At 52.6% G+C, this 7,555-nt stretch overlaps 1 long non-coding RNA gene across 1 annotated transcript; it reads left to right on the forward strand.

Annotated features, from left to right (window-relative positions):
- The first annotated feature begins 696 nt into the window (after positions 1-696).
- Positions 697-4,431, forward strand: LOC134732339 (uncharacterized). Its single transcript, XR_010115382.1, has 2 exons — positions 697-906; positions 4,139-4,431. It is a non-coding gene; the product is annotated as an uncharacterized lncRNA (long non-coding RNA).
- The last annotated feature ends 3,124 nt before the right edge of the window (positions 4,432-7,555 follow it).

Consider the following 7,555-nt stretch of genomic DNA (forward strand, 5'->3'; position numbering starts at 1 on the left):
ATTTCAGGCTGAAATCGAACTGAGATGTAGGGACCCACAAAACCTCCCACCCACCCCAGCTGAGGGGAGGAAATGAGTGACAACTTGGGGGCAGGTAGTATCGGAGTTCAGGTGTCCCAGGGGAACAGACACCTCTGTGCTACCAAACAGCCCTTCTCTAAAATATTCTGCTTTGTTGTCTCATAAATATCCTCATTCTTATCAAACAATGACACCAGTTTAGATTCTACAAATGATGGCAGCTGTCCTTAGGGAGTGCAGGACCTGGGGAGAAGGGCAGGCTGGGAGCCACGGGTCCTGGGCTGGGTGACAGCCTCTCTGGATCAGCCACCACTCACACCAGCCAGACCCTTTCCTTCCCTATGCCCATAAGACTCCACCCTAGAAACGACGGAAGTTTCCCTCCTGAGCCCTCCAGCCCTCACCTGCTCCTTCAGAGAGGGTCCTGCGGTGGACATCCTCTGTTTCCATGCCTCACAACCCCCACCAGCCACCCCCAACTCAGTGCCCTACCTAGGCCAGCTCTGCCATCACCAGCCCACACAGATCTGTCCACTGGCAAGGGGGACACTCCCCTCCTTTGTGACAAGTGTGGAACCCAGCCCCAAGAACAAGAAAGGAAGAAGTGGGGAGAGAAGGGGAACCAGCAGGGCCGGGAGGCCCAGTGGGAGTCCCCTGGGCCCCTCAGGTTTCCTTCTTGATGCAAGATGGGAGATTGAGAGGTGATAGGCATGTTCCCCAAGAGCTGTTGTAATTTATTCTGTCATTCATTAGTAAGCCCCCTTGCCATAGCAAAGATTCCTAGGAGCTGGGCTCATGGCTTATGCCTGTAATCCTAACACTCTGGGAGTCTGAGGCAAGAGGATCGTTTGAGCCTAGGAGTTCGAGACCAGCCTGGGCAACATGGTAAGACTCCGTTTCTTTCTTTCCTTCCTTCCTTTCCTTTACTTTTTTCCTTTCTTCCCTTCCTTCCTTCTCTCCTTCCCTCTGTCCTTCCTTTCTTCCATTTTTTTCTTTTCCTGCCAGGCCTTCCAAAGACTTCTGGAACTTGTTCACCTCTTCCTGTCCGTACTTCTCTGCATGCATAGCCTGAGTTACCGCTTTTTTTTTTTTTTTTTTTTTTTGATACAAGGTCTCACTCTGTCACCCAGGCTGGAGTGCAATGGGGCAATCTCGGCTCACTGCAACCTCCACCTCCTGGGCGCAAGTGATCCTCCCACCTCAGCCTCCGGAGTAGCTGGGACTACAGGCATGCACCACTATGGCCGGCTAATTTTTGTGAGGTTTTTTTTTTTGTATGTTTTGTAATTTTGTATTTTTTGTAGAGACAGGGTGGGAGAATCGCTTGGGCCTGGGAGGTGAAGGCTGCAGTGAGCCGTGATCGCGCCACTACACTCCAGCCTGGGTGACAGAGTGAGACACCTTCTCATATATATGTTCCTAGGAACCCCTCCACCCTATGCCCCAGCTCAGGGCACTGAGCACCTCCTGAGGGCATAGAATGTAGGCAAACCCTGGGAGTCAGAGCTGCTTAGAGAGGCCCCCCACGGTGCCAAGCCATGGCCAAACGCCCCGCTGGGCTGGGCTGAGAGTTCCCTTATCCGGTGCGGATGCTTTGGAGTGAACCAGCTCACCAGACCCTGTCCGGGACCCCAGCAGAAAGCAGGAATGGAGGGCTGGGGGAAGACAGGAAGGGCAACAGGGACAGAGTGGAGACGCAGGAGAACTGGGGACAGGCTGGCAAGCGGGCGGGAGTGACTGGAGCAGGGAGGCCCCGTAAGGGTCCCAGGCGCAGGACGGGTGCCCCCCAGCCGCTCCAGTCGCGTCCCTCTCCACAGAGCGCTTCCCAGGCCCGCACAGGCCCCGAGTCCAATCCCAGCAAGACGGCGCCACCTGCTGCGGGGAGTGGGCAGCGCAGCTCACTCCTGTCGCGGGGGGGGGGGGGGGGGTTTGAGAATTGGGGGAGGGGGTAACTCCCACCCCAGGAATCACCGCCTGTTGTCCTCCCCCATCACACCTCTCAGGTGGCCAGTGTGCTGCCCGGGTCCCTACCAGCTCACTCCCCCAGACCCCTGCCTCCTCTCCTCCAGCCACCCCGTGGCCACAGCGTCCTGGGGGGCTTCACCACGACTGCCAGTTCTGCCCCAGGGCTTCCCCCCTCACAAGGCCTCACCGTCCCCCAGAGAAAGGCCAAGGTCAGTAGGCTGAGCATCCCTCTGGGATGAGGACGGCAGACTGGGGTTGGGATTCGCTGGGCCAGTCCCAAGCTGAACTGCTGGGGTCAAGAGATTTTTCAAAGCAGAGGCCTGGGCTCCATGTAGGACTTGAATTAGATGCTTTAGCTGAGATGAGCTGGGCTGGGTTCAGTCTGTAGGCATGACTAGGGGCTGCCAGGCCTTCCAAAGACTTCTGGAACTTGTTCACCTCTCCCTATCCCTACTTCTCTGCATGCATAGCCTGGGTTACTGCTGTATCTTCCTGGACTCACCCTTTCTAGAACCTTCTCTCTACTGCCCAGCTAATCTTTCTAAACCGTGGAGCTGATCCCTACACACCACTGCTTAAATTCCTGCATAATCTCTCTGTTGTCTTCTGGAAGAAATCCAAACCACCCCACCCAACTAGCAGAGCCACACCTCTTCTGGCCATTCCAGCTCCATCTCTCAGCATTCTCCCACGTGTGCCTGCTGATACCTCATACCAGGGATACCTCGTGCCTGTCATACCTCTGCGAGAAGCAGCCCAGGCCTCACCTTCTGACCAGCCCAGCCCTCTCCCAGCAATGTATGCTCCCCATGCACCCATCACACTTCACAGATGTCACCCCTGTACTGGGTATCATCCCTTACTCAACTGTGACCTCTGAGGACAGGGACCTGGCCTTTGTCTCTGTAACCCCAGCACCTGACAGGCATACAGGAATGAATGAATGAATCTGTGGTCAGGGATGACAGCCCAGAAAAATGGCATGCTGACCAAGTAGAAGACTGGTCCGGCCCTCAATTTCTTGCCTTCCCTCTCCCTCTCTGAGCCCTGTCTCTCCCTTTCTGCTCACTTCTAAGTCCCTCCAGGGCCCTACCTTGCCTTCCCTCTGGGATCTCCCTAGCAGCCTTTCTGTAGCCACGCCACACTCCCCTGTCACCCAGCAGACAGAAACCAGCCCCCTCACTTGGCCAGGCCCCCAAAGGCTTCCCCATCTGACCAGTTTACAGGTACCAAGCCTCCTTCTCCAGGGAAGAGCCACTCAGGGCAGGACAGGGGGCGGGGGCTCTTCTGCCCACTCTCAGAAGCCTCCCTGGCTGCCTGACTGGGGTGGCTCACTCTGTCCTCAGAAAGCCCACATCACTTTGCCTGGACCTCAGACATCTTGTTTTGCACTAGGGACTTTACATCTACCTTGCTTACATCTCCATAAGCTTTTGGAGAGCCTGGACCACATGGGAAGGTGTGGCTTTTTGTTTTTTGTTTTTGTTTTTCTGAGACGGAGTCTCGCTCTGTCACCCAGGCTGGAGTACAGTGGCACAATCTCAGCTCACTGCAACCTCCACATCCTGGGGTGAAGTGATTCTCCTGCCTCAGCCTCCCGAGTAGTTGGGACTACAGGTGTGCACCACCATGCCCAGCTAATTTTTGTATTTTTTTTTTTTTTTTTTTGAGAAGGAGTTTCACTCTTGCCACCCAGACTGGAGTGCGGTGACACAATCTCAGCTCACTGCAACCTCCGCCTCCCGGGTTCAAGCTGTTCTCCTACCTCAGCCTTCTGAGTAGATGTGATTACAGGCATGTGCCACCACGCCCAGCTGATTTTTGTATTTTTAGTAGAGGTGGGGTTTCACCATGTTGGACAAGCTGGTCTAGGACTCCTGACCTCAGGTGATCCACCCACCTTGGCCTCCCAGAGTGCTGGGATTACAGATGTGAGGCACCGTGCCTGGCCAATTTTTGTATTTTTAGTAGAGATGGGGTTTCCCCATGCTGACCAGGCTGGTTTCAAACTCCTGACCTCAGGTGATCCGCCTGCCTCAGCCTCCCAAAGTGCTGGGACTAAAGGTGTGAACCACCACACCTGGCCCCGAGGTGTGGCTTTCAATGCTAAGTTGTCATAAAAGACACTGAGGCTTCTGCCTTGCTCTTTCAGATGACTTATTCTGGAAGAAGACACCTGCCATGCCGTGAGGACATTCAAGCAGTCCTGTGGAGAGATCCATGTGGTGAGAAACAGGGGCCTCTTGCCAATAGGAAGAACAACCTGGCAGGCCTGTCTTGGAGTCAGAGCCTCCAGCCCCAGTCGAGCCTTCAGATAACTGCAGCCTTGGCTGTCATCTCAACTGCAATCTCACGACAGACCCTGAGCTGGAACTACTCTGTTTACCAACGCCTGGCCCACAGAAACACTATGAGATAAAACAAGTATATTGTTTTTAGAAGATATATTTTGGAGTAATTTATTATGCTACAATAGATAATACAGAATTTGGTGATTTTATGATTCTCAACTCCTGGCCAAAGCAAAGCACACAGTGAGTCTCAAAGAAAAGTCTCACAAGTGGAATTGAAAGTACAAAGCTGGCCAGACAAGCTTGTGCAGACATATATGTGGTAGAATTGAAAATCACACACTATGACTCACACAAGATCAGTAAAACCTGCGTCTTTCTTAATTTTTCTTGTACTCTTCTCATCTAGAGCTAATGAGATACTTCCTGCTGTTGACAGGCAATAAATGAATGAACAACAAAAACAAAACAAAAAGAAAGAAACAAAACAAAACAAAAAGAAACGAAAGAAAAGAAATCTTTAACTTGCCCACTATAGGTTTCTCCATTTCTGCATGTTCAAGCAACCCTCCTTTCAGTAAAATACTCAGCGTTTTCTCCCTATTCCCTCTTCTGCTAGCCAAATGTCTCTCTTCCTGGTGCAGAGAGACATTTACAGACTTCATGGTGGTGGGAAGAGGAGTTCAAGGTCGGTGTGGAGTTCTTTGCATTCTTCCCACACACCTTCCCCACACACGATGGGACAGGGCTGGTGGGGCCTGGTCCCTGGGGATCCCTGGTGGTGTTGGTGATGGTTGGGGATGGAGAGGGGTATTGATGAAGTGAGTGGTCCCTGCACAAGGCTGGTGCTGCAGATCCTACCTCTGTGTTCTTGATTTCTCTTTTTTTTTTTTCTTTGAGACAGAGTTTTGCTCTTTTTGCCCAGGCTGGAGTACAATGGCATGATCTTGGCTCATCACAACCTCTGCCTCCCAGGTTCAAGTGATTCTCCTGCTTCAGCCTCCCAAGTAGCTGAGATTACAGGCACGTGACACCATGCCTGGCTAATTTTGTATTTTTAGTAGAGACAGGGTTTCTCCATGTTGGTCAGGCTGGTGTCAAACTCCCGACCTCAGGTGATCCACCTGCCTCAGCCTCCCAAAGTGCTGGGATTACAGGTGTGAGCCACCACACCTGGCCTGTGGCCTTGATTTCTACCCTTTGCCTGGGACCTAGGACCACCTGGCTGCATTCTACCCCTCCAGAAGAGGCAGAGTTCGGAGAGCCACTTCCTAGACTGCTTCTTTAGACATTTCTAACTACCTCCAGGGTGGCGCCATATTGTGTTACACCTTCCTCAATCACTGCTTTCCTAAAGGAGTTCACTGAAATTCCCCACAGCTGTAATCTGAAAGTCAAATTCCACCTACCTTGTGCAGTGAAATTTACCTGCAAATGTGGCTGGGGTGTCTCCCACACAGCCCTCTGAGTGTCCACTGGGGTGAGGGACAGAGCTTTTTGCTTCTCACTTTCTCTCTTCCTTGAGTCCTGCTGTTCAGTAGCTGCATCTCTCCATCCCATCCTGCCTCATCCGTCCTGGATGACTTGCTTTGATTCAACCCTACACTTACTTCCCCGGGCAATGAACTTCACCTTAGCCTTCACCCTGAAGGGCCACAGGAGAACGAGAATTATAGAAAGTGAAAATACATCCCTTTACTATTTTATAAGTGCTATTTCTATAACACACGCATACCTGAAGCACACACACTTGCATGCAGAGACCCAGAGACAAGCTGATTCCAAGACCCCAAACACACTAGAGATACACCACAAATACCCTAGGGCTGAACTGGGGCCTGTTCAGGGAACCCTTGCCTGTGACTTCTCAGTATTATCCAAGGGGACCCACCCACTTCTGGAGCCTCCAGGGGGATCCCTTGTTTACTCTCAAGATGATTGTTCTCACCCTTTCTCTCAAAGGCGTTGGGAATGAGGCAAAGAGGAGGGAGCGCTACCTTTAATCAGATCTTCCTCAGGATAAAAAAAAATCAGCAACTGGAGATGCCCCTGGCTGGTGGACTTCTTTTTTTTTTTTTTTTTTTTTGAGATAGAGTCTCGCTCTGTTGCACAGGCTGGAGTGCAGTGGCGCCATCTTGGCTCGCTGCAATCTCCACCGGCTTCAAGTGATTTTCCTGCCTCAGCCTCCTGAGTAGCTGGGACTACAGGTGTATGCCACCACGCCCGGCTAATTTTTGTATTTTTAGTAGAAATGGGTTTCACGGTGTTAGCCAGGATGGTCTTGAATTCCTGACCTTGTGATCTGCCCACCTTGGCCTCCCTAAGTGTTGGGATTATAGGCATGAGCCACTGCGCCCAGCCAGACTTCTACAGCTTCTACTGCCTCCTGTCCCTGCAGGCTCTTAGATGGGTATCTGGGCTCAGTCTCCTTTGCTGAGCTCCAGACACCTTGGTCAGCTGCTCCAGGACTCTGATTTCCCAAAGGCATCTCCAACGCAGCCACCCCAAACTGACTCATCCTCTTCCCCAGGACAGAGACAGGCCTCTCTCCATCAATCCCTCATCCTCTGGCCCTCTATTCTAACTATCCCTCCCTCTCTCTAACACTGCGACGGGCAGGGGCTTATCTTCTTCTTCCCACCTGTTCCTCCTGTCTCTACCGGCCTCCAACCCCCTCATGGCAACAGGGGGACTTATCTTGATTGGAAAGTGGGTCTCGTGGATTTGCAGCCTCAGGTTGAAAAACCTGTCACCAACTCCCCAGTGCCCACAGGATCACACCCTTGGGCAGAGCAGTAAGCCCCATCCTTCCCTGGCCTGGCCCAAGTGCCCTGCACCCAGCTGCAGCCGAGGTGAGCATTGCAGGGTTCCCCTCCTGGGCTTGGCGCCCTCTGGCTTCGGCCCCTGTCACACACAGGGTTGGAATGCTCTAGCTCCTTGCAGTCCTGCTAAACTCATTTTTCAAGATCCTGCTTGAGTCACCTCCCTAGGGAAAGTGTCCTTAGTCAGAGTTTATCCTTCCCTTCTCCAAGTTACCCTGGAACCATATTCAAGTTTCTCTCAAGGCAATTCTCCCATCCTCTGCCTGGCTGCAGCACCCTCACCTCTGGCCTGGACTGTCAAAGTCGCCTCCCGACTGCCCCTTGCCCTTGCCCCCTTCTCCTTCCAGTCGGCTGTGGACCCAACAGCCCAAATGGTCCTTTGAAAATGCCAGTCAATACACATCTCTCTGCTCACAACCCTCCAGCACCTCCCATCTCACTCATGGTCAAAGCTAA

Source organism: Symphalangus syndactylus, chromosome 14 (genome assembly GCF_028878055.3).
Source record: "Symphalangus syndactylus isolate Jambi chromosome 14, NHGRI_mSymSyn1-v2.1_pri, whole genome shotgun sequence".
In the NCBI taxonomy this organism is placed as follows: Eukaryota; Metazoa; Chordata; class Mammalia; order Primates; family Hylobatidae; genus Symphalangus; species Symphalangus syndactylus.